At 35.3% G+C, this 15,439-nt stretch overlaps 1 protein-coding gene across 1 annotated transcript in view; it reads right to left on the bottom strand.

Annotated features, from left to right (window-relative positions):
* LOC129940559 (activated Cdc42 kinase Ack) overlaps positions 1 to 15,286 on the bottom strand; it is a 30,987-nt gene extending 15,701 nt beyond the window's left edge. Inside the window, exon 1 of the mRNA XM_056048937.1 lies at positions 14,677 to 15,286. The gene's annotated coding sequence lies outside the window, so the exon portion shown is untranslated. The remainder of the gene's footprint in view (positions 1 to 14,676) is intronic.
* Positions 15,287 to 15,439: the final 153 nt, after the last annotated feature.

The following is a 15,439-nucleotide window of genomic DNA, read 5'->3' as shown; positions in this document are numbered from 1 at the left end:
GTTGAGGGTAGGGTGTAAAGAAACTTCGATTTCACATAAATTTGAAAGGGTGTTCTTTTTGAGAAGTGTGTTTGGTTAGTTATTATTTTAATAAGCCCTGACATCGCTTTTGTAACCTGAAAAATGCTAAGTTTGCTGAAAGGTTTTGTTTAGTCTTTGTTTTTAGAATTTTGGGACATGGAGATTTTTTAATGGATTTGTAGTGTGTTAAACCGATTGGAAAGTCATTACAGTTCTGGGTGTTTGGTTTTTTTCTACGCGGACTCTTGATGTCTTGGTCAAGAGAACTCCAACTGTCACTTTTAACATCTGTCACTTTTGACAGTTGTCACTTTCACATCCATCACTTTTGACATTTTTCACCTTTGACATCTGTAATATTTAACACCTGTCACTTTTGGTAAGTGCACCCGGTGACCGACCATGTGCAAGACCCCTATTTTGGTTCACTAGTTGTTAAAAACACTTTGCTCAAAACCGCTGTTCTTTATTTTTGTTATTCTGATTGTAGTAAGCTTGACACCAAAAATTTTCTGATCGAACTTCAAAAAACTCATAGTTCGTAAAAGTGTCGGGAGTGAAAATTAAAATTTTAAAATAATATTAATTGCTCCCGTTAAAATGCAGTATGTGCTGGCAAAGGCTGCAATAAAAAATGTAAGAAAATTTTATTTATATATTTTAAATGTTTCTCTTTAATTATAAAATTTTAAAAATTTAATTTAGTGGCAGAGGTTTTGCTTTTTGAGAAAGCAAAACGAAGAAGAGGCCAACAAAAATCAGCAGGAAGAAATTAAAAAAATCGAACTGAACGAATCAGATGGTATTGTAAGTATTTTTGTTTTTCATTTGATTTTAATTTTTTAAATTGAATTTTTAATTTAATAGCGGCCTTTAACAATCGAAACTGAGCCTAAAACTAGGCAAGATGTGGAGATTGAAAAGGGCGAATACCATTTGATTTTAAAATATTACATGAGCTTCTGGAAGCCTTGAAGGACAAGGTATTTAAATTTCTTTTTTTTTATTTATTTATTTATTTATTTATTAATTTATAAGTTGAAATAAAGTTTTTCGTCGGCTGTTTTGGTTGCTGTAATTTTTGCAATGGAACAAATAAGTTACATTGCAAAAATTACAGCTACCGAAAAAGCCTACCGAAAACTGTGTTTCGGCTTTTTTGATCGCTGTAATTTTTGCAATGAAACAAATAAGTTACATTGCAAAAATTACAGCGATTTAAAAAGCCCAAGGAAAACTATACTCGTATCTTCATTTATACTTGTCACAATATTAACGATCCGTCCTTGAAACTTGAAAGGAGAAGAAGACTTACACAAAATGTCTTGACTGGTAAAGCTTTCTCTTACACCAATTCACATATTATTTGCTTGAGAGACTGTGAAATTGTTCGAGAAACATTTGTTGTTAAAGGCTCGCCAAATACAAATTAATATTTAAAGCAGTCCCAATTTCTTATTAGATGAGGCTTCGTCCCCAAATGTGTATTCAAGCTGGCCAATCGATGTATACTTGTACTTGGAAAACAAATTCCAATGAAATTAGAAACAAAGGGCAACAATATGCAAGTTTTCAGCTCTTGTGATTCGAGATTAATTTCAACTTATCCTGTTGGAACAGTTTTCTATGCTAGGATTTGACTTTGGCTACAATCGAACTGATCGATGTTTTCTTTTTTTGTTCTTGATGTATTTCAATTGTATTTTATTTTAAATATTGACAATCTGATATTTAAATGCTTAGTAAATGTGGATAAACAAAAATAAACAAGTTGTTTTATTTTTTGAAAATTGAACTGAAATCAAATACAGTGGTGGAAAAATAATTAGAAACAATGAAAAGAGTAAACATATGCACTTTTCTTATCATTGTTTATGCTCTTTACACACAACAAATGATAAACGGTAAAATACAGTTCTCTTTTTGCTGCTATTGTGGAACATGTTTTTAGTTTGCAGGTTTCATAAACCTGTTAATTTGTTAATATCGGCAGTTTAAACCAGCTTACAAAAGAATATTTGAAATCTAAGCTTGGAAAAATAGTTAGAAACAGGGAGCAAATATTGAAGAAGTGATATTATTTAACGGTAAATATTTGGTGCTACATTTTTGTTTTTGTTCAAATATCTATATCTTAGCTTTACAATGTAGTTTGAAAAAATGGCTTAAAACAAGAGCTGCACACCAGAGCTAAGGAAGATAATTATTCACAAGTACTGCAAGAAAAAAGCTACCATCGATAACATCGTCAAGGATTTGCTTTGCTCCAAAAAGGTGGTATATGGAGCATTTAAGGTCTACAGGGAGACAGGCAGCATAAAATCTTCCAAAAGAAACATCTGCCAAAGAGGACAGACTTATTTGTAGACTTAGCAAGACCAACCCTTTTGCGACCAGCAAGGATATTCATTCAGCTGTGTCATGCCAATTAAGTGCAGGAGTAACGTCTAGAACAATAAGGAACCGATTGCTGGAAGCAGGTTTGCGAGGTTGCATTGTTCGGAAAAAACCACACAATTCAAAATAAATTTTAAAACGTTGATTAGCATTTGCCAAGAAACATGGACAAGGTAGGTAGGTATAAATGGCGATCTCAAGGCAACCTAGCCTGAGATCCAATTAGCGATAGAAAGGGAAAGATTTATAGAGAAGCTTCATAGCGATTATGTTAGAGCCATTTTGTCGCATTTAGAAAAAAGATTAGGTCTCTAATCTTTGTCTCAGATAGCTCATCAAGTTCGTGAAAGAATGCTTTTCCAAAGCATTTCATTCTAGTGTTTGCCAAAGGAGGACTATTGCAGAGGAAATGGATTGTCGTTTTACTTTCTCCTTGGTCACTACAACTACGGCAAAATGGGTTGTAAGAGATACCCAACTTCTCCTATAGGGCAATGTCCGGTACAAACCGCAACAATCCTGACTATGCCTTGGCTTGGCCTGCATAGAAGATCGTTTGTACGGGTTTTGTTATAGGTGGGCCATATCTTCCTAGATATAATGCAGTTGGGTAAATTGCTCCACCTTTCGGTTTGATTCAGTTTGGTAGATATAAATGATTTTACTCTTCATAGCACCAAGAGGAATGTTAACCATTTCCGCAAGTGAGCTATGAAGGGCCGATCCTTGCCTGGCTAGCTCGTCAGCCCGTTCATTTCCCACGACACCGAGGTTAATATTTAGGCTCGCAAGCTCATCGCGACATTGCTGGACCAATTTAGATGAGGATGTGGCCGAGTTAATGGCTTTGACAGCTGCCTGACTGTCTGTGAAGATAGCCGCATTTAGGTTATGGTTTGGGCTTTGTTTAAGTATCTTACATGAATTCCTTATTGCCAGCAGTTCAGCCTGAAAAACGCTAGCAATGTCAGGAGGCCTAAAGGATTTAGCTACATTTAAGCTGTTCTCTCAACCTTCTTTAGCTTATCAATATTATAGGCTTTGCTAAGAGCAGGCCACCACACAATCGAACCATATGTTAAGATTGGATGTACTACGGCTGTGTACGTCCATAAAATCATCTTCGACTTTAGTTTTGCTGCATGCGTAGAAGGCAACACAGGCCTTCTTAACCCGTACTTCAATATTTGTTCTTTGTTTGTGCATCGGTCTCGGTACATATGTTTCAACTTTAGAGTTTAAGAATCCTATTTTAATTTCAGAAGGGAGTTCATACAAATTAAATGATAGTAGTGATAGAGAGGAGTGTTGATCACTTTGCCGTCTACGAATTTTGTAATTTTTTTTCATTCGGTAACAAATTGGTCTGCTAGGCCTTGAATGATTTCCTTCTCTAATAGGTTTTTCAGTTCATGGGAAAATATTACTCTACAAGAAGTGTTGAGGGTAGGGTGTAAAGAAACTTCGATTTCACATATATTTGAAAGGGTGTTCTTTTTGAGAAGTGTGTTTGCTTAGTTATTATTTTAATAAGCCCTGACATCGCTTTTGTAACCTGAAAAATGCTAAGTTTGCTGAAAGGTTTTGTTTAGTCTTTGTTTTTAGAATTTTGGGACATGGAGATTTTTTAATGGATTTGTAGTGTGTTAAACCGATTGGAAAGTCATTACAGTTCTGGGTGTTTGGTTTTTTTCTACGCGGACTCTTGATGTCTTGGTCAAGAGAACTCCAACTGTCACTTTTAACATCTGTCACTTTTGACAGTTGTCACTTTCACATCCGTCACTTTTGACATTTTTCACCTTTGACATCTGTAATATTTAACACCTGTCACTTTTGGTAAGTGCACCCGGTGACCGACCATGTGCAAGACCCCTATTTTGGTTCACTAGTTGTTAAAAACACTTTGCTCAAAACCGCTGTTCTTTATTTTTGTTATTCTGATTGTAGTAAGCTTGACACCAAAAATTTTCTGATCGAACTTCAAAAAACTCATAGTTCGTAAAAGTGTCGGGAGTGAATATTAAAATTTTAAAATAATATTAATTGCTCCCGTTAAAATGCAGTATGTGCTGGCAAAGGCTGCAATAAAAAATGTAAGAAAATTTTATTTATATATTTTAAATGTTTCTCTTTAATTATAAAATTTTAAAAATTTAATTTAGTGGCAGAGGTTTTGCTTTTTGAGAAAGCAAAACGAAGAAGAGGCCAACAAAAATCAGCAGGAAGAAATTCAAAAAATCAAACTGAACGAATCAGATGGTATTGTAAGTATTTTTGTTTTTCATTTGATTTTAATTTTTTAAATTGAATTTTTAATTTAATAGCGGCCTTTAACAATCGAAACTGAGCCTAAAACTAGGCAAGATGTGGAGATTGAAAAGGGCGAATACCATTTGATTTTAAAATATTTCATGAGCTTCTGGAAGCCTTGAAGGACAAGGTATTTAAATTTCTTTTTTTATATTTATTTATTTATTTATTTATTTATTTATAAGTTGAAATAAAGTTTTTCGTCGGCCGTTTTGGTCGCTGTAATTTCTGCAATGGAACGAATAAGTTCCATTGCAAAAATTACAGCTACCGAAAAAGCCTACCGAAAACTGTGTTTCGGCTTTTTTGATCGCTGTAATTTTTGCAATGAAACAAATAAGTTACATTGCAAAAATTACAGCGATTTAAAAAGCCCAAGGAAAACTATACTCGTATCTTCATTTATACTTGTCACAATATTAACGACTCGTCCTTGAAACTTGAAAGGAGAAGAAGACTTACACAAAATGTCTTGATAGGTAAAGCTTTCTCTTACACCAATTCACATATTATTTGCTTGAGAGACTGTGAAATTGTTATCAACTTATCCTGTTGGAACAGTTTTCTATGCTAGGATTTGACTTTCGCTACAATCGAACTGATCGATGTTTTCTTTTTTTGTTCTTGATGTATTTCAATTGTATTTTATTTTAAATATTGACAATCTGATATTTAAATGCTTAGTAAATGTGGATAAATAAAAATAAACAAGTTGTTTTATTTTTTGAAAATTGAACTGAAATCAAATACAGTGGTGGAAAAATAATTAGAAACAATGAAAAGAGTAAACATATGCACTTTTCTTATCATTGTTTATGCTCTTTACACACAACAAATGATAAACGGTAAAATACAGTTCTCTTTTTGCTGCTATTGTGGAACATGTTTTTAGTTTGCAGGTTTCATAAACCTGTTATTTTTTAATATCGGCAGTTTAAACCAGCTTACAAAAGAATATTTGAAATCTAAGCTTGGAAAAATAGTTAGAAACAGGGAGCAAATATTGAAGAAGTGATATTATTTAACGGTAAATATTTGGTGCTACATTTTTGTTTTTGTTCAAATATCTATATCTTAGCTTTACAATGTAGTTTGAAAAAATGGCTTAAAACAAGAGCTGCACACCAGAGCTAAGGAAGATAATTATTCACAAGTACTGCAAGAAAAAAGCTACCATGGATAACATCGTCAAGGATTTGCTTTGCTCCAAAAAGGTGCTATATGGAGCATTTAAGGTCTACAGGGAGACAGGCAGCATAAAATCTTCCAAAAGAAAAAAACTGTGCAAGAAAAACATCTGCCAAAGAGGACAGACTTATTTGTAGACTTAGCAAGACCAACCCTTTTGCGACCAGCAAGGATATTCATTCAGCTGTGTCATGCCAATTAAGTGCAGGAGTAACGTCTAGAACAATAAGGAACCGATTGCTGGAAGCAGGTTTGCGAGGTTGCATTGTTCGGAAAAAACCACACAATTCAAAATAAATTTTAAAACGTTGATTAGCATTTGCCAAGAAATATGGACAAGGTAGGTAGGTATAAATGGCGATCTCAAGGCAACCTAGCCTGAGATCCAATTAGCGATAGAAAGGGAAAGATTTATAGAGAAGCTTCATAGCGATTATGTTAGAGCCATTTTGTCGCATTGAGAAAAAAGATTAGGTCTCTAATCTTTGTCTCAGATAGCTCATCAAGTTCGTGAAAGAATGCTTTTCCAAAGCATTTCATTCTAGTGTTTGCCAAAGGAGGACTATTGCAGAGGAAATGGATTGTCGTTTTACTTTCTCCTTGGTCACTACAACTACGGCAAAATGTGTTGTAAGAGATACCCAACTTCTCCTATAGGGCAATGTCCGGTACAAACCGCAACAATCCTGACTATGCCTTGGCTTGGCCTGCATAGAAGATCGTTTGTACGGGTTTTGTTATAGGTGGGCCATATCTTCCTAGATATAATGCAGTTGGGTAAATTGCTCCACCTTTCGGTTTGATTCAGTTTGGTAGATATAAATGATTTTACTCTTCATAGCACCAAGAGGAATGTTAACCATTTCCGCAAGTGAGCTATGAAGGGCCGATCCTTGCCTGGCTAGCTCGTCAGCCCGTTCATTTCCCACGATACCGCTATGGCCCGGAACCCAGATCAGGTTGACACCGAGGTTAATATTTAGGCTCGCAAGCTCATCGCGACATTGCTGGACCAATTTAGATGAGGATGTGGCCGAGTTAATGGCTTTGACAGCTGCCTGACTGTCTGTGAAGATAGCCGCATTTAGGTTATGGTTTGGGCTTTGTTTAAGTATCTTACATGAATTCCTTATTGCCAGCAGTTCAGCCTGAAAAACGCTAGCAATGTCAGGAGGCCTAAAGGATTTAGCTACATTTAAGCTGTTCTCTCAACCTTCTTTAGCTTATCAATATTATAGGCTTTGCTAAGAGCAGGCCACCACACAATCGAACCATATGTTAAGATTGGATGTACTACGGCTGTGTACGTCCATAAAATCATCTTCGACTTAAGTTTTGCTGCATGCGTAGAAGGCAACACAGGCCTTCTTAACCCGTACTTCAATATTTGTTCTTTGTTTGTCAGCAGCTGCATACGTCACAACTTTGGACAGCTGTTTTGCATCGGTTTCGGTACATATGTTTCAACTTTAGAGTTTAATCATAATCCTATTTTAATTTCAGAAGGGAGTTCATACAAATTAAATGATAGTAGTGATAGAGAGGAGTGTTGATCACTTTGCCGTCTACGAATTTTGTAATTTTTTTTCATTCGGTAACAAATTGGTCTGCTAGGCCTTGAATGATTTCCTTCTCTAATAGGTTTTTCAGTTCATGGGAAAATATTACTCTACAAGAAGTGTTGAGGGTAGGGTGTAAAGAAACTTCGATTTCACATATATTTGAAAGGGTGTTCTTTTTGAGAAGTGTGTTTGCTTAGTTATTATTTTAATAAGCCCTGACATCGCTTTTGTAACCTGAAAAATGCTAAGTTTGCTGAAAGGTTTTGTTTAGTCTTTGTTTTTAGAATTTTGGGACATGGAGATTTTTCAATGGATTTGTAGTGTGTTAAACCGATTGGAAAGTCATTACAGTTCTGGGTGTTTGGTTTTTTTCTACGCGGACTCTTGATGTCTTGGTCAAGAGAACTCCAACTGTCACTTTTAACATCTGTCACTTTTGACAGTTGTCACTTTCACATCCGTCACTTTTGACATTTTTCACCTTTGACATCTGTAATATTTAACACCTGTCACTTTTGGTAAGTGCACCCGGTGACCGACCATGTGCAAGACCCCTATTTTGGTTCACTAGTTGTTAAAAACACTTTGCTCAAAACCGCTGTTCTTTATTTTTGTTATTCTGATTGTAGTAAGCTTGACACCAAAAATTTTCTGATCGAACTTCAAAAAACTCATAGTTCGTAAAAGTGTCGGGAGTGAATATTAAAATTTTAAAATAATATTAATTGCTCCCGTTAAAATGCAGTATGTGCTGGCAAAGGCTGCAATAAAAAATGTAAGAAAATTTTATTTATATATTTTAAATGTTTCTCTTTAATTATAAAATTTTAAAAATTTAATTTAGTGGCAGAGGTTTTGCTTTTTGAGAAAGCAAAACGAAGAAGAGGCCAACAAAAATCAGCAGGAAGAAATTCAAAAAATCAAACTGAACGAATCAGATGGTATTGTAAGTATTTTTGTTTTTCATTTGATTTTAATTTTTTAAATTGAATTTTTAATTTAATAGCGGCCTTTAACAATCGAAACTGAGCCTAAAACTAGGCAAGATGTGGAGATTGAAAAGGGCGAATACCATTTGATTTTAAAATATTTCATGAGCTTCTGGAAGCCTTGAAGGACAAGGTATTTAAATTTCTTTTTTTATATTTATTTATTTATTTATTTATTTATTTATAAGTTGAAATAAAGTTTTTCGTCGGCCGTTTTGGTCGCTGTAATTTCTGCAATGGAACGAATAAGTTCCATTGCAAAAATTACAGCTACCGAAAAAGCCTACCGAAAACTGTGTTTCGGCTTTTTTGATCGCTGTAATTTTTGCAATGAAACAAATAAGTTACATTGCAAAAATTACAGCGATTTAAAAAGCCCAAGGAAAACTATACTCGTATCTTCATTTATACTTGTCACAATATTAACGACTCGTCCTTGAAACTTGAAAGGAGAAGAAGACTTACACAAAATGTCTTGATAGGTAAAGCTTTCTCTTACACCAATTCACATATTATTTGCTTGAGAGACTGTGAAATTGTTATCAACTTATCCTGTTGGAACAGTTTTCTATGCTAGGATTTGACTTTCGCTACAATCGAACTGATCGATGTTTTCTTTTTTTGTTCTTGATGTATTTCAATTGTATTTTATTTTAAATATTGACAATCTGATATTTAAATGCTTAGTAAATGTGGATAAATAAAAATAAACAAGTTGTTTTATTTTTTGAAAATTGAACTGAAATCAAATACAGTGGTGGAAAAATAATTAGAAACAATGAAAAGAGTAAACATATGCACTTTTCTTATCATTGTTTATGCTCTTTACACACAACAAATGATAAACGGTAAAATACAGTTCTCTTTTTGCTGCTATTGTGGAACATGTTTTTAGTTTGCAGGTTTCATAAACCTGTTATTTTTTAATATCGGCAGTTTAAACCAGCTTACAAAAGAATATTTGAAATCTAAGCTTGGAAAAATAGTTAGAAACAGGGAGCAAATATTGAAGAAGTGATATTATTTAACGGTAAATATTTGGTGCTACATTTTTGTTTTTGTTCAAATATCTATATCTTAGCTTTACAATGTAGTTTGAAAAAATGGCTTAAAACAAGAGCTGCACACCAGAGCTAAGGAAGATAATTATTCACAAGTACTGCAAGAAAAAAGCTACCATGGATAACATCGTCAAGGATTTGCTTTGCTCCAAAAAGGTGCTATATGGAGCATTTAAGGTCTACAGGGAGACAGGCAGCATAAAATCTTCCAAAAGAAAAAAACTGTGCAAGAAAAACATCTGCCAAAGAGGACAGACTTATTTGTAGACTTAGCAAGACCAACCCTTTTGCGACCAGCAAGGATATTCATTCAGCTGTGTCATGCCAATTAAGTGCAGGAGTAACGTCTAGAACAATAAGGAACCGATTGCTGGAAGCAGGTTTGCGAGGTTGCATTGTTCGGAAAAAACCACACAATTCAAAATAAATTTTAAAACGTTGATTAGCATTTGCCAAGAAACATGGACAAGGTAGGTAGGTATAAATGGCGATCTCAAGGCAACCTAGCCTGAGATCCAATTAGCGATAGAAAGGGAAAGATTTATAGAGAAGCTTCATAGCGATTATGTTAGAGCCATTTTGTCGCATTTAGAAAAAAGATTAGGTCTCTAATCTTTGTCTCAGATAGCTCATCAAGTTCGTGAAAGAATGCTTTTCCAAAGCATTTCATTCTAGTGTTTGCCAAAGGAGGACTATTGCAGAGGAAATGGATTGTCGTTTTACTTTCTCCTTGGTCACTACAACTACGGCAAAATGTGTTGTAAGAGATACCCAACTTCTCCTATAGGGCAATGTCCGGTACAAACCGCAACAATCCTGACTATGCCTTGGCTTGGCCTGCATAGAAGATCGTTTGTACGGGTTTTGTTATAGGTGGGCCATATCTTCCTAGATATAATGCAGTTGGGTAAATTGCTCCACCTTTCGGTTTGATTCAGTTTGGTAGATATAAATGATTTTACTCTTCATAGCACCAAGAGGAATGTTAACCATTTCCGCAAGTGAGCTATGAAGGGCCGATCCTTGCCTGGCTAGCTCGTCAGCCCGTTCATTTCCCACGATACCGCTATGGCCCGGAACCCAGATCAGGTTGACACCGAGGTTAATATTTAGGCTCGCAAGCTCATCGCGACATTGCTGGACCAATTTAGATGAGGATGTGGCCGAGTTAATGGCTTTGACAGCTGCCTGACTGTCTGTGAAGATAGCCGCATTTAGGTTATGGTTTGGGCTTTGTTTAAGTATCTTACATGAATTCCTTATTGCCAGCAGTTCAGCCTGAAAAACGCTAGCAATGTCAGGAGGCCTAAAGGATTTAGCTACATTTAAGCTGTTCTCTCAACCTTCTTTAGCTTATCAATATTATAGGCTTTGCTAAGAGCAGGCCACCACACAATCGAACCATATGTTAAGATTGGATGTACTACGGCTGTGTACGTCCATAAAATCATCTTCGACTTAAGTTTTGCTGCATGCGTAGAAGGCAACACAGGCCTTCTTAACCCGTACTTCAATATTTGTTCTTTGTTTGTCAGCAGCTGCATACGTCACAACTTTGGACAGCTGTTTTGCATCGGTTTCGGTACATATGTTTCAACTTTAGAGTTTAATCATAATCCTATTTTAATTTCAGAAGGGAGTTCATACAAATTAAATGATAGTAGTGATAGAGAGGAGTGTTGATCACTTTGCCGTCTACGAATTTTGTAATTTTTTTTCATTCGGTAACAAATTGGTCTGCTAGGCCTTGAATGATTTCCTTCTCTAATAGGTTTTTCAGTTCATGGGAAAATATTACTCTACAAGAAGTGTTGAGGGTAGGGTGTAAAGAAACTTCGATTTCACATATATTTGAAAGGGTGTTCTTTTTGAGAAGTGTGTTTGCTTAGTTATTATTTTAATAAGCCCTGACATCGCTTTTGTAACCTGAAAAATGCTAAGTTTGCTGAAAGGTTTTGTTTAGTCTTTGTTTTTAGAATTTTGGGACATGGAGATTTTTCAATGGATTTGTAGTGTGTTAAACCGATTGGAAAGTCATTACAGTTCTGGGTGTTTGGTTTTTTTCTACGCGGACTCTTGATGTCTTGGTCAAGAGAACTCCAACTGTCACTTTTAACATCTGTCACTTTTGACAGTTGTCACTTTCACATCCGTCACTTTTGACATTTTTCACCTTTGACATCTGTAATATTTAACACCTGTCACTTTTGGTAAGTGCACCCGGTGACCGACCATGTGCAAGACCCCTATTTTGGTTCACTAGTTGTTAAAAACACTTTGCTCAAAACCGCTGTTCTTTATTTTTGTTATTCTGATTGTAGTAAGCTTGACACCAAAAATTTTCTGATCGAACTTCAAAAAACTCATAGTTCGTAAAAGTGTCGGGAGTGAATATTAAAATTTTAAAATAATATTAATTGCTCCCGTTAAAATGCAGTATGTGCTGGCAAAGGCTGCAATAAAAAATGTAAGAAAATTTTATTTATATATTTTAAATGTTTCTCTTTAATTATAAAATTTTAAAAATTTAATTTAGTGGCAGAGGTTTTGCTTTTTGAGAAAGCAAAACGAAGAAGAGGCCAACAAAAATCAGCAGGAAGAAATTCAAAAAATCAAACTGAACGAATCAGATGGTATTGTAAGTATTTTTGTTTTTCATTTGATTTTAATTTTTTAAATTGAATTTTTAATTTAATAGCGGCCTTTAACAATCGAAACTGAGCCTAAAACTAGGCAAGATGTGGAGATTGAAAAGGGCGAATACCATTTGATTTTAAAATATTACATGAGCTTCTGGAAGCCTTGAAGGACAAGGTATTTAAATTTCTTTTTTTATATTTATTTATTTATTTATTTATTAATTTATAAGTTGAAATAAAGTTTTTCGTCGGCTGTTTTGGTCGCTGTAATTTCTGCAATGGAACGAATAAGTTACATTGCAAAAATTACAGCTACCGAAAAAGCCTACCGAAAACTGTGTTTCGGCTTTTTTGATCGCTGTAATTTTTGCAATGAAACAAATTAGTTACATTGCAAAAATTACAGCGATTTAAAAAGCCCAAGGAAAACTATACTCGTATCTTCATTTATACTTGTCACAATATTAACGACTCGTCCTTGAAACTTGAAAGGAGAAGAAGACTTACACAAAATGTCTTGACTGGTAAAGCTTTCTCTTACACCAATTCACATATTATTTGCTTGAGAGACTGTGAAATTGTTCGAGAAACATTTGTTGTTAAAGGCTCGCCAAATACAAATTAATATTTAAAGCAGTCCCAATTTCTTATTAGATGAGGCTTCGTCCCCAAATGTGTATTCAAGCTGGCCAATCGATGTATACTTGTACTTGGAAAACAAATTCCAATGAAATTAGAAACAAAGGGCAACAATATGCAAGTTTTCAGCTCTTGTGATTCGAGATTAATTTCAACTTATCCTGTTGGAACAGTTTTCTATGCTAGGATTTGACTTTGGCTACAATCGAACTGATCGATGTTTTCTTTTTTTGTTCTTGATGTATTTCAATTGTATTTTATTTTAAATATTGACAATCTGATATTTAAATGCTTAGTAAATGTGGATAAACAAAAATAAACAAGTTGTTTTATTTTTTGAAAATTGAACTGAAATCAAATATATGTAGGTAGTTATGTATAGTAGGTATCCTAAAACAAATCCATTCTCAACCAGATTCTAACTATGACCACCAGTGGCTAATTTACACTGTTTCTTCTAATACTTAATATGCAAATCGATGAAAGTCAACTCACTCTTTATGACTACTTCCTCCATTCATTAACAATTTAACTACATAATAGCTATTTGTGTCGCCCTGTGTCAAGGCAATCATAACAAAGGTGTGACTTAGCTGGAAAAATACAAGAAAACTCTCTGTGCTGTGTATTGGGATGGGCATGATGGGCGCTTCTAATACCTGTGTTATACTATGTTCATTAACAACTTGCTATTATCTAACCACAAGTTGTAGTGCATTCAGAGAGCTAGTGATACTGAAATTGATACATGCCACTAGATGGCTATGACGAAAGGTGAAGCAGACATCACAACAGACTGTGGGAAGATTAGAAACACAACAGATAATTTGAATTAAATACACATTCATATGAGATCTTTGATTCGGTTTCGGGTTCATCAATCTTCAAACCCAAACAACTTATAAAATATATTTGCATAAATGTTAACCATGTAGCAATGTGTTTCTCTCGCTCGGTGCTCTCTTTGATGGAATTTTAAACAAAACAAGACAAACACAACAACAACAACAAAAAACGCAAATATTTCTATAATCACATAAGAGACTCCGGGGATGCGCTCATGCAAGCAAGAAAAATAAAACAAAAACAAAAAGAAACACGAACATGGCCAAACTAAATGATGGACGGGAATGTGTGCTTCTGCTGGTTTTTGTGACTGCTGAAACTGAAGCTGGTGCAGCAGCACTTCCACAAGCAATAGCAGACGGGCCGTGCCGGGCAAAAACTTTCTTCTCCCTAATTAGCAGCACCATCGGCAGCAGCAAGGGAACATGGAGTCAATCGAGTCTACTTGCAACTTGCAATTAATTCAAAGCAGAGCCAGCAATTCGCAGACTCTATAAAAAGATAGTCGGAGCGGAGTTCGGGCCTTGCACTGGGGAGGGAGAGCACACTGCACACTGAACAGAGAACCGAAACACAAAAGCAATAACACTTTTGTTCGTCCGTCGTTGTTTTTGCCTGCTTCTTTTTTAATTTCATTTTGCATGTATTGTTGGTAGGTCTAGGTAGGTAGGTACCTTTTGTGAAATCTGAGAAAAAGCAGCAGGTGCAACATTGCAGCAGCCCAAAAAGCAAGAATTATGAAAACCACCAACAACAAGAACAGTGATGTGCGATCAAACAACAAATCTAAGCATTTGTTCTATCTATCACATCACCCTCTACGTTTGCCGTCTGCCTCTTGGCATTTATGAAATCGAAGTCAACAAAAACCATATTCCCTGGGGAACTCTATGCCTGTGTCTATAGGATGTTGCTTTACCTACACACGCTGCAAAATGATGACATTTGGTCAAGAATCGAAGAAGATTACTCAATTTCGGGGTTTTATTTTTGTTGGAAATCAAACTAAATTTTTACTCACGCTCTGCCCGTTTTATGGATGTGGATTATGAGATGTTTGCTGGGGGAATATTTTTGTATCTATTTTTTGTAGACACAGCGACTCTGCTTCTTCCTCTGGTGCTTCTCCTGATAGTTTCTTTCTTTACTGCGTCATTTTTATCAATAATTTAGCTTTTTACTTGTTGTATTTGACGTCTCCGCAGTCCGCACTGATTAAAAATATGAAATATTTAGAAATCTTCATGGAATCACTTGATTTTTGGACAAGGTAACGCGTTGGATTCTAAGAATTTATGAGATTTTAAGGAAATCGAAATAAAAATGCAAAAAACACAACAAATAGAGAACAAAATGTTGGGAAGAACCTCAACCTCTCTCGCTCATATGCATGCACCACGGATGGGACGAGGACGACACCGAGCAGCGAAGCGATAGCAACAGCGACAGCGACAACGAGTACCGAGACGGAAAAGCGAAACGGGAATGACACTATTTTTGTATTTCTACTTTTCACGAGTTTTTAAAAAAGAAAAACAAGTAAACTGTACACTACACGAACTGTAAACTGTGTTTGCAGATGGCTGATGGGAGCAGCTTGGCAGATGCTGTCACTCTGTCAGTTTTGTTGTTGGTTTAGGTTGCAAAAATGGTGACAAATGTTGTGGTTTCATTAATTGACGATAGATGGCGCAAGCAATGGGAGAGAGAATACGGTTGGGTTTACAAATGAACGTTCGATTTTGTGTGTTTAGATTTGGATTCATGTTTTCAGACATGAATGA

Source organism: Eupeodes corollae, chromosome 1 (assembly GCF_945859685.1).
Source record: "Eupeodes corollae chromosome 1, idEupCoro1.1, whole genome shotgun sequence".
NCBI classification, from domain to species: Eukaryota; Metazoa; Arthropoda; class Insecta; order Diptera; family Syrphidae; genus Eupeodes; species Eupeodes corollae.
Note: the sequence above shows the minus strand (reverse complement) of the source record. Positions and strands in the feature narration are given on the sequence as shown.